Here is a 12257-nt window from a genome sequence, read left to right as displayed (position 1 = left end):
AATCAAGTTCCTCGAGCTGGGAATTAAGTTCGTATTCTTCTGACTGAGTGGAAAAAGCATGACCATGGAGCGACAACTGACATGAAATACGCACTGTGATTATGGCTTTGGTTTCAAATCATAGGCAAAGCAAGGACAAAAGCATTAATTCCTTCACTTCATCAAAATCATAAGAAGAAAGTTATGATTAAGGCTGTGAGGGGTGAGGAATTTACTTTCACTGTCATTATGTTTACGATCTGGTAGAGAAATGGCCAAGAGAAAATGTCACTATCAAAACAAGCCTGAGGTGTTTTTACAGATAACCCTTACCAAATAGGAAGATACAGAATTTTTTAAAAGTCAAAACTATATATCAAAGTTACAAGTGGCAAAAGTAAACTATTCCTCCTTGTCACTTGCAACCTATTTGGAGCACACAAAGTTGATCACGACGTTGTCCAGCAGCACCTCTCTGGGGTCAGCCAGCTGGGTGGAACCGCACTTACCTGGTTTCATGGGAGAAAGTGAGCACTGCAGATGCTGGAGATCAGAGTCGAAGATTGTAGTGCTAGAAAAGCACAGCCAGGTCAGGCAGCATCCGAGGAGCAGGAAAATCAACATTTCGGGCGTCAGCCCTTCATTAGGAAGTCACGATGAAGGGCTTATGCCCGGAACATCGATTCTTCTACTTCTCGGATGCTGCCTGACCGGCTGTACTTTTCCACACCACACTCTTACCTGGTTTCATCCTTATCCATTCATCATAACCAGTGAGTCAACTGCAATGGTTTCTCTTCCCACTCCCATGATAACCTTTGGTGTTGGCCAAGTATCTATCCTTGGCCCCTTCTATTTCAGATATCACCTCATTTTCCAGAAGGCAATGCCATACATGGATCTTGGAGGAACACATAGTGGCAGAAAAAAATACAGAGAACAAATTAGTTTGTTGAATGTTTGTGAGTTTCTTGAAGAAACCAGGGATGAAGATCTTAGTTCTAGCATTGTGTAATGAAGGAAGGTTAATGAGTAATATTATAGTAAGTTGCATGCTAGATAATCCAAATTGGGTTCCATGATTATCCAGAATGGAGATATTGATGGAACCTTGTCCTTCATTTGTTATTTACCTTCCACTATTATTCACAATTGAATTTGGTAGGATTGTAGAGTTTTGGTCTGATCCCTTTAATCTGGTATCACTTAGCTTCTACAGTACACAGCATCCAATGTCTAACATATTTGTAATCCTGTGCTAAAGGGTTGGTTAGCTCATATGGCTGGTATGTGATGTAGAATGAAGTCAACAACACTGAGTTAATTGCTGTAATAACTCAGGTCAGCATGAAGATCTAGCCTTTTCAAATTTATGCGGAGACCCTCAGATTAAACACACCACTAGTCGCCTGTCTCTAATAAGAAGCAGCTATATGGCCCTCTGGGATTCTAGTGTCTTTACCTTTAATCCTGTTCTATAACTTCACCAGGTTAGTACCTCATTTTTAAATAGGGTTAACTTCGGGTTAGATGATAGGTGCTGCTTCTATCAGGCTGTGCTACACTCTTTAGTGAACTAAATTTGATTCATTGCCTATGTCATATAAAAACAGAAGATGCCAGAAGTAACAAGTCTGGCAACATCTGTGGGAAGCGAAACAGAGGTGAAGTTTCAGATCAATGGTGTTTCAAAAGAACTTGATCTCTTGGTTTAATGATAATGTCATTCTGAAAAATATGCAGAGCCATGAGATAGATATTTTCTAATCAACTCGATCAGAGATGTTATGTCACACCTCTGGAGCAGGTAGATTTTGAACCAAGGTCTCCTGACTCAGAGGGAGGGACACTACCACTCTGCCACCAGAGACTCTTGGACCATAAGGTAGGTATTTCTAATCAGCCTGCTCAGACATGTTCTTGTACACCTCTTGAGCAGATGAGACTTGAACCCAGTATCCTGGATGAGAGGTAGGAACATGACCACTGTGCCATAAGAGCCCCTAGGGCAATTAGGTATTTCTATTTATATCCAGAAATGCTCTTACACACAACTAGGGCTTTGTTTTCTCATGACCAAATCATTGGAGGTATTTTTTCATCTAAAGAACGTAGCTCTTTTTCTTAATTTTCTAATCAACATATTCAGAGGTGTCATCACATACCTCATGGTTCAAACGTGCCACTGCACCACAGGCCCCTGGGCCACAAGGTATACAGATTGTAGTTGAATTAATATGGGTGCTATTGATGGCCCACAACCTCTCATAGATAACTGACTTGCGCTACTATATTCTGAATCTATTGCATTGAGAACGATGATGATATTGCAACATGATATTGTACGAACATACAAATTAGGAGAAGTAAACCATTTGGCCTCTCAAGCCTGCTGTGCCAGTCAGTAAGATCATGGTTTGAGACAAAAAAAACTGCAGATGCTGGAATCCAAATAGACAAGCAAGAGACTGGAAGAACACAGCAAGCCAGGCAGCATCAGGAGGTGGTGAAGTCGACATTTCGGATGTAACCTTTCTCCAGTCCTGAAGAAGGGTTACACCTGAAACATCAACTTCTCCACCTCCTGATGCCGTCTGGTTTGCTATGTTCTTCCAGCCTCCTGCCTGTCTTATTCAATAAGATTATGGCTAATGGTTATTGTTTTGAATTCCATATTCTATCAACCCCAGTGGACTTTGGGTCTCTTGACTAACATGAATCTAATTCAGCTTTAAAAATATTAATGACCCCACTTCCAATGCCTTCAGGGAGAGAGTTCCAAATTTTTGCAACCCTCAGAAAATAATTCTCATCTATTCAAAAACGATGACACCTAATAAATTTCATGAGCCCCAACAATTAACAACTCATCAGAAACTTGTAAATGTACTTTAGTTTTTGAAGTGCAGATAATTCCTTAAAGACACTTTTCCCCTTCAACAACCATAAAGTAACATAATTGATACAGTTGGCTGCACGGTTCTGGTACAAGTTTCTGTGGTTGTCTGTCATCATTAGGCCAGCATTTTGTTCCAGATTTTTACTAAAGTCAAATTTAACCGTCTGCCACAAACTAAGTCCATTAAAAAATTAGCCTAGGTTCTAAATTGCTACTTCAGTGACATCACAATACTGCCACTTCAACTGGATGGGAGGAATGATATGGCAATGCACTCAGTTGTACTAAACTGCTCCAGAAACATGAAATAAGAACACAAGATGGACCACCCTGATATTACTAACGAAAAGGCACGCTTGCCCAGTCAAACTTCTAAGGCCTCTTTGTCAACATTCAGAGACTTATTTGGGAGAAATTCCCACAGCAATACTCGCAGATGTACAATCATAACTTATGGCCAATGTCTCTAACACCTCCATCATCATCCTTGAGTGTGTCCTGTTCTATTTCCAGGACAGATTATCCAAAGGTTATAATGCAATTGGGAGCAGTCATGGGAGTTCTCAACATTGATTCCAGACTTCATTGAATCTCATGAAATAGTATAAACACTGGCAAGGAAACCCATTGATTACAACCTTCTTCCATGTCTTAGCTAATGGTCAGTTCTTGTCCATATTGAAAACCACTTGGAAGAAGTCAGGGCATAGAATGTCCTGTTAATTGGTATGAAACATAACTGCTTGTCTCCACATATGGCGTCTAACCTGTTGAGTGCTTGCCACATCTTTTGTTCTTACTTCAGGTTTCCAGCATCCAAAGTACTTTAATTTTGTATTAGGGCACAGAATGTACTCAGGCAGTGGGGACTTTATTCATTACCAAGAGTGGTTCAATAATGCCACTACTGAGCTTGTGGAATCCGAATGGATAAATATACAAGGCTGAGCTTGAGACAGATGATGGCAGAACCAAGGGAAAAAACTCAACTGACTTTATGAATCCAATTGTCACAGATGTAATTATTGATAATATTTATCGTGTTGACCACTTTGCAATCCTTATGTAATCAAGTCTTGACAGATTGCCCAAAGATGGTAGACAGCTGAGAGTAGTCATGGAATTTTCATCATTGACAGTTTCAAAAAAGCAGTTATGGGCAAGTTACAGGAATCCATTCTGAAACACAGCCATGGAAACTTGGACAAGTATCAAAGCTGATTTGTTGTGGGTAGGTCACGTCTGATCAATCTCAGTGAATATTTTGAGGCAGGTGTGAGCAACAGCCTTCTCATTTCTTAGTGGAGTACATGGATGATTTATTTTGAGCACAACTACTCAAAGATTGTTCTGGGTGGAATGGCTTTCGGTTTGTGGGGCACAGGCACCAGTACTGGCATAGGTGAGAGCTGTTGTAATGAGATGAACTTAAACTGTACTGGGACCAGTGTTCTGGCAAATTGAATAACTATGGCTGTAGAGAGGGCTTTAAACTAATTGTGTGTGTGGTTGGGTGCTGGGGGAAGAGGGAAGAATTAAGAAGGGAGAGGGGAAATGTAAGTTTCCATAGCAATAGGATATGGAGATTTGGATAACGATAGCCAAAGTGGAACAGAAATTGACAGGGGACAAAAACATAGAAAAACAGCAGCAATACGGTGTAAAGGAGAAATAAAGGGAAAAAAGCAAAATTAATGGCTGTTTGCCTGAATGCACACAATGTTTGAAACAAAATAAATGAATTAATACAGATACAGCTTAATAAGTATGATCTTGTAGCCATAACAAAGACATGGTTATAAGGAAATCAAAGCTGTGAATAAAATATTTTAGGATATGTGACTATTTGAAATGAAAGGCAGGAAGGGAAGACTTTTGGGGTAGCATTGTTGCTACAGGATTGAATAAATATAGCAAGAATCGAAAGATGTTGAATCCATATGAATGTAAGACATAAAACAGGTAAGACAGCACTAACCATCGTCTATAGATGCTGTAACAGTAGCTACATAGTGGGATAGAGAATAAGTTCAGGAGATAATGAGGGTAGTAACAAAGGTGGAAGTTTAATCATGGGTGGCTTTAACCTCATGTAAATTGGGATTGTCAGATTGATAGAGGAAGGATTCATTGAATGTATTACAGAAGAGGAAGCGCTGGAGGTCTTAAAAAATATAAAGGTAGATAAATCTCAGGATCTGATCAAGTGTATCCCAGAACGTTGCTGGAAGTTAAGGAAGAAATTCTCGGGCCACTAACAGAGATATTTGTATAATCTCAGCCATTAGTGAGAAGCCAGAGGACTGGAGGGTAATGCTGTGCCTTTATTTAAGAAAGGCTAGAAGGAGAAGCCTGTGAGTCTGACCTCAGTGGTGGTATGGTTGTTGGAAGGGATTCTGAGAAATAGGATTTACATGCATTTGGAGAGGCAAGGACTGATTAGGGATAGACAGCATGGTTTTGTGCACGGGAAATTGTATTTTGAGGTCCAAAAAAATTGATGAGGGCAGAGCAGTAGATGTTTTCTACATAGACTTCAATAAAGCCTTTGATAAGGTTCCACATGGCAGATTAAGTTAGACCACATGAAACTCAGGGAGACCTTGCCAATTGGATCCAAAATTGGCTTAACAGCAACAGTGGAATTTTGTTTCTCAGACTAGAAGCCTGTGACCAGAAGTGTTCCACAAGGATTGGTGCTGGGTCTACTTTTGTTTGTCATTTATATAAACGACTTGGATGAGAATTTAGGAGACATGCTTAGTAAGTTTGCGGATGACACCAAAATTGATGGTATAGTCAAAAGTGAAAGTTATCTAAAGTTATAAAGTGATCTTGATCAATTGGGTCAATGGGCTAACAAGTGGCAAAGGAGTATAATTTGAATAAATGTGAGAGATTGCATTTTGATAAGACAAATAAGGGCAAGACTTGTCCAGTTAATGGTAGAGCCCTTGGTAACGTTATCAAATGGAGAGACCTAGGGGTTCAGGGTACATAGCTTTTTGGAAGTTGCATCACAGGTAGACAATGGTTAAAGAAGATGTTCAGCATGCTTGCCTTCATTGCTCAGACCATTGAGTATAATAGTTTGGACATCATGTTGAGGTTGTATTGGACAGTAGTGAAACCATATTTGGAGTACTGTGTACAGTTCTGGTCAATATAGGGAGTATATTATAAATTGAAGAGGTTTCAGGAAAGCTTTCCAGGATTACAGCGTTTGACTTATATGGATAGGCATGGGACTTTTTCCAATGGAGTGCAAGAGGTTAAGGGGTGACCTTATAGAGGTTTATAAAATCATGAAGGGCTCAAATAAGGTGAATAGCAAATGCCTTTCTCTAGGTGGGATAGTTCAAAACTAGGGTACATAGGTTTAAGGTGAGAGGAGAAAGATTTAAAAGGAACCTCAGGGGCAACCTTTCTACACAGAAGGTGGTTCATATGTGGAATGAACTGCCATAGGAAGTGATAGATGCAGGTACAGCTATAACATTCAAAAAACATTTGAATAGGTACATGAATAGGAAAGGTTTTGAGGGATATGAGCCAAACGCAGGCAAGTGGATGTACTTTAGTTTGGGAAACTTGTTCAGCATGGCTGAGTTGGGCCGAAGGGTCTGTTTCCATGATGTATACTCTATAGTACGTTGTGGATCCAACCAGGTATCAGGTGATTTTTGGATCTTGTAATATGTAATGAGTAAAAGACGGAGGTGGGGAAAAAATTGTGGCTGTAAGAGCTGCCCCTTTTTTTTGAGGTATTTTAGGTCTTGCCCATGATTTCCTTGAATGCCAGGAGCAGTAACTATAGTTTATAAGCTGTTGTATTGTTTTGGAATTTTGGAGAAAAACAGACTAAAACAATGGATATGGGAGATTAAGGGGAGACTTTCAATGTTACTGATGATTATGTCTGCAGAAAGTGTGTTTGGTTGCGAATCCTATCATATCACATGGGTTGATTGGAGCGGCAGTCAGAGCCAATGAAGAATTTATAGGAGTGGGGAGGAGGGATGCATGGCAGTTATAGGAAGGAAGCAAAAATGCAATATAGTCAGGTAGATGGATTACCATCAGGAAAGGTAGGAGAGGGAGGCAAGAGTCTCCTCTGGCTACCCCGTCTCAAATATCTGTGCTGCTCTGGAAAATGTAGGTGGTGATGGACTCTCGGGGGAATGTAGCACAAACAGGTAAATTTCTGGTACTGAGACTGGCTATATGTAACAAAGGGCACATGAAGTTCCAAGTGATCGATTGTGTTCGGGAACTCTCTGGTCAGAGGCACAGACAGAGATTTCTGCGGCCGACAGCCATAAATAAGAATGGTGTGTTGCCTTCCCGCTGCCAGGATCAAGGATAACTCAGAGACAGTGCAAAATATTCTCAAACGGGAGTGGGAGCAGCAGCAGGTCATTGTACACATTGGAACTAATGACACAGGAAGGAAAAAGGATGAGATTCTGAAGGGAGAATGTAGGATGTTAGGCAGGAATTAAAAAGGTCCTTGAGGATAGTAATATCTGGATTATTCCCAGTGCTACAAGCTAGTGAGGGTAAAAATAGGAGGATAGAGCAAATGAATTCATGGCTGAGGAGCTGTGCAGGAGAAGGGTTCACATTTTTGGATCATTGGAATCTCTTCTGGGGTAGAAGTGGCCTGTAAAAGGATGGATTTCAGCTGAACTGGAACAGCACTAATATATTGGTAGGGAGATTTGCTAGAGCTGCTTGGGAGGATTTAAACTTGTATGGTGGGGTGGGGTAGGGAACCAGGGAAATAATGAAGAAGAGATCAATCTGAGACTGGTACAGTTGGGGAAAAAGAGCAAGTCAAACAGTCAGGGCAGGCAGGAATAAAGCTGAGAATGAGGTAGGACTGATGAATTAAATTGCATTTATTTCAATGCAAGAGGCCGAACAGGGAAGGCAGATGAATTCAGGGCATGGTTAGGAACATGGAACTGGGATATCATAGCAATTACAAAGACATTACTCAGGAATGGACAGGACTGGCAGCTTAATGTTCCAAAATACAAATAGTTTAGGGAGAATAGAGAGGGGGAAAGACAGGAGGAGAGGACACGTTTTTGATAAGGTATAATATTATGCTGTACCTTGGGAGGATATTCCTAGGAATACGTTCAGGGAAGTTATTTGGGTGAACTGAGAAATAAGAAAGGGATGATCACCTTATTGAAATTGTACTATAGACCCCTCAGTAGTCAGCAGACAATTGAGAAGCAAATTTGTAAGGAGATCTCAGTTATCTGTAAGGATAATAGGGTGGGTATGGTACGGGATTTTATCTTTCCAAACACAGATTGGGACTGCCATAGTATTAAGAGTTTAGATGGAGAGGAATTTGTTAAATGTGTACAAGAAAATTTTCTGATTCAGTACGTGGATGTACCTACTAGAGAAGTTGCAAAACTTGACCTACTTTTGGGAAATAAGGCAGGGCAGGTGACTGAGGTGTCAGTGGGGGAGCACTTTGGGGCCAGTGACCATAATTAAAGGATAGACTGGATCTAAAAGTTGAAGTTCTAAATTGGAGGAAAGCCAATTTTGATGGTATTTGGCAAGAACATTCAAAAGCTGATTTGGGGAAGGGGGGGGGGGGAAGGTGAGATGTTCACAGGTAAAGGGACGGCTAGAAAATGGGAAGCCTTCAAAAATGAAGTTACATGAATCCAGAGACAGTATATTCCTAGTAGGATGAAAAGCAATGCTGGTAGTCACAGGGAATGCTGGATGACTAGAGAAATTGAGGTTTTGGTTAAGAAAAAGAATGAAGCATATGTCAGGTATAGACAGCAAAGATCGAGTGAACAGTATAAAGGCAGTAGGGGTACACTTAAGAGGGAAGTCACGAGGACAAAAAGGGGACAGGAGATAGCTTTGGCAAATATGGTTAAGGAGAATCCAAAGGAATTTTGTAAATATGTTAAGGACGAAAAGATAACTAGGGAGAAAACAGGACTCCTCAAAGATCCGAAAAGCAGCCTCTATGTGGAACTGCAGGAGATGGAGGAGATAATAAACAAGTACTTTGCATCAGTATTTACTATGGAGAAGAACATGGAAGATACAGAATGTGGGGAAATAGATGATGACATCTTGAAAATGCCCATATTACAGAGGAGCAGCAGCAGCTGGATGTCTTAAAATGCATAAAGGTGGATAAATCCCCAGGATCTGATCAGGTGTACCCTAAAGCGCTGTGGGAAGCTAGGGAAGAGATTGCTGGGCCCCTTGCTGAGATATTTGTATCACTGATAGTTGCAGATGAGGAGCCAGAAGACTGAAGTTGGCTAATGCAGTGCCACTATTTAAGAAAGTTAGTAAGGAAAAGCCAGGGAACTACAACAAGTGCACCTGACATTGGTGATTGGCAAGTTGTTGGAGGGAATCCTGAGGACCAGGATTTACATGTATTTGAATTGGCAAGGAATGATTAGGGATAGTCAATACAGCTTTGAGTGTAGAAAATCATTTCTCACTAACTTGATTGAATTTTTGAAGTTACAAAGGATTGATGAGGGCAGTGTGGTGGACGTGATCAACATTACTTTAGTAAGGCATTCGACAAGGTTTATAATGGTAGATTGGTTAGCAAGGTTAGATCACATTGAATACTGGGAGAACTAGCCATTTGGATACAGAATTGGCTCGAAGGTAGAAGACAGAGGGTAGCCACAGGCGGTTGCTTTTCAGATTGGACGCCTGTGACCAGTGAGGTGCCACAAGGATCGGTGCTGGGTCCATTGCTTTATGTAATTTACAAAATGATTTTGATGTGAATACAGGAGGTAGTTTGCAGATGACACCAAAATTGGACATGTAGTGGACAGCAAAGAAGGTTACTTCAAAGTACAATGGGTCAGACGGTCCAATGGGCCGAGGAGCAGCAGTTGGAGTTTAATATAAATAAATGTAAGGTGTTGTATTTTGGAAAGGCAAATCAGCGCAGGACTGGTCCACTTAATGGTAAGGTCTTGAGAAGTGTTGTTGAACAAAAAGACCTTGGAATGCAGGTTCATAGTTCCTTGAAAGTGGAGTTGCAGGTAGATAGAATACTGAAGGTGTTTAGTATGCTTTGCTTTATTGGTCAGTGCATGGAGTATACAAGTTGGAAGGTCACGTTACAGCCGTGCAGAACATTTTTTGGGCCACTTTTGGAATATTGTGTGCAATTCTGGTCTCCCTCCTGTAAGAATGGTATTGTGAAACTTGAAAGGGCTCAGAAAAGACTTATAAGGATGTTGGCAGGGTTGCAGTGTTTGAGCTATAGTGAGAGGCTGAAATAGCTAGGGCTGTTTTCCCAGGAGCGCGGAGGCTAAGGAGTGACCTTATAGAAGTTTATAAAATCATGAGGGGCATGGATGGGGTAAATAAATATGATATTTTCCCTGGGTTGCGGGAGTCTAGAACATAGGTTTAGGGCGAGAAGGGAAGATTTAAAAGGGACCTAAGGGGCAACTTGTATGGAATGAACTGCCAGAGGCTGTAGTGGAGGCTGTTACAGTGACCAAATTTAAAAGTTATCTGGATGGGTATATGAATAGAAAGGATTTAGAGGGATATGGACCAAGTGCTAGCAAACAGGACTAGATTAATTTAAAATATCTGGTCGGCATAGACAAGTTGGACCAAAGGGTCTGTTTCTGTGCTGTACACCTCTATGACTCTATAAAAGGTTCCCTCAGGAACACTGATCACAACATGAAAGAATTTAGCATTGAGTTTGAGAAGGAAAAACTTGAGTTGGAGATAACCATTTTAAATTTAAATATGGGTAATTACAAAAGAATGAGGACATGGAATATATGTGGAAATGTGACTTTATGTACTTTGGTAAGAATAGAGGAGATGAATATTATTTGTCTGTAAATTACAAGAAATTAGCAGTAATCAGGAAGGCAAATGGAATATTGATCTTTACTTCAAAGGGAATAGAATACAGAGGGAAGGGGTTTTGCTAAAACTGTTCAAGACACTAATCAAATCTCATCTGAAAACTAAAGTTTCAGGCATCTTATCCAAAGGAAGATATACTCGTATTGGAGGAAGATCTGAAGTATTGGGCTGACATCAAGTATGGAGGTGTGCAATATTCATCACCTTCTGAAGAGTGATCAAGTAATTGGGCATGTACCCGTTGAAATGAGAAAAATTAGCAGATTTTTTGAAACATACAAGATTCTTAAAAAACTTGACAGGGTAGATGCAGAAAGATCATTTCCCCTTGTGGGAGAGTCTAAGATCAGAGGGCATAATGTCAGAATAAACAATTGCCAATTTAAGACAGAATGAGGAATTTCTTTGCTGAGAATTGAGTCTGTGGAATTCTTTACCGCAGAGGACTGCTGAACTGGGTTATTAAGTACATTCAAAGCTGAAATAGACTTACTTTGAACTGGATCGGCAAGGGGATCAAGGGTTATGGAGAAAGGGCAGGAAGTGGAGTTGAACACTTTTGTATCTCATTAAATGGTGGAGCAAGCTCATGGGGATGAATAGCCAACTTTTGTTCCCACGTCATATGGTCTTAATGAAGTAGGCAGCCTTTTTCTGGCAACAGAATACAGATATTTTAAAGAAACCAAGTTGTACATAGCTTCACTGGGGACTTTTGCGTTGGTATGCAGCGTTCAGGCAATAGTGGTACTGAATATTGTATCTATTCTAAATGATCAAAATCAAAAATCAATGTATGAGGAATTGGATGCAACTTTATGAGAGGTATTGGCAATTGGCTTGGATGGACCTGGTAGCAAATTGCAATGAAGTGTTTGATTTGCTGAAGTAGACAAACAGCAGCCAATATACTGAGCTAACTGAAGCAGTTGGCTTTTCAGCATATATCTACAACTCTGAAGGAACATACATCCAAGTTTGAAGATATTAATTTATGTTGTACTGGTACAACTGAAGACATTGGTAGACTAAGTGATGAGACACAAAACACAATGCTGGAATATAAGGTAGAGAAGCAGAAGACTGGAAGAATACAGCAAGCCAGGCAGCATCAGGTGGAGAAGTGGTGGCTTAATATAAAAGGAGGTTTTTATTTTTCAAACATGAATCTCTTATGTTTTAACATTCCATTTCTTTAAATATCTGGAGAAAATCAAAGTTCTACGTACCTCATTAATGTAGCCCTGAGTGCAAACATTTAATTCGAAGACAGAAGTTTCTGACTTTTAAATTTCAAAACACACTTGAGCAAAAACACTTTGAAGAATTTGGTGCCCAGTTCTTCTTTCTCACCGCCTGAGGTCCAGTCGGAAGGTGATAGATGCAGAAAGTAATAAAAGCCGGAAACTTCCCTCCTCGGATTAAATATTTGCACTCAGGGATACATTCACAAAAA

Source organism: Chiloscyllium punctatum, chromosome 1 (genome assembly GCF_047496795.1).
Source record: "Chiloscyllium punctatum isolate Juve2018m chromosome 1, sChiPun1.3, whole genome shotgun sequence".
Lineage (NCBI taxonomy): Eukaryota > Metazoa > Chordata > Chondrichthyes > Orectolobiformes > Hemiscylliidae > Chiloscyllium > Chiloscyllium punctatum.
This window is presented reverse-complemented; position numbering follows the sequence as displayed.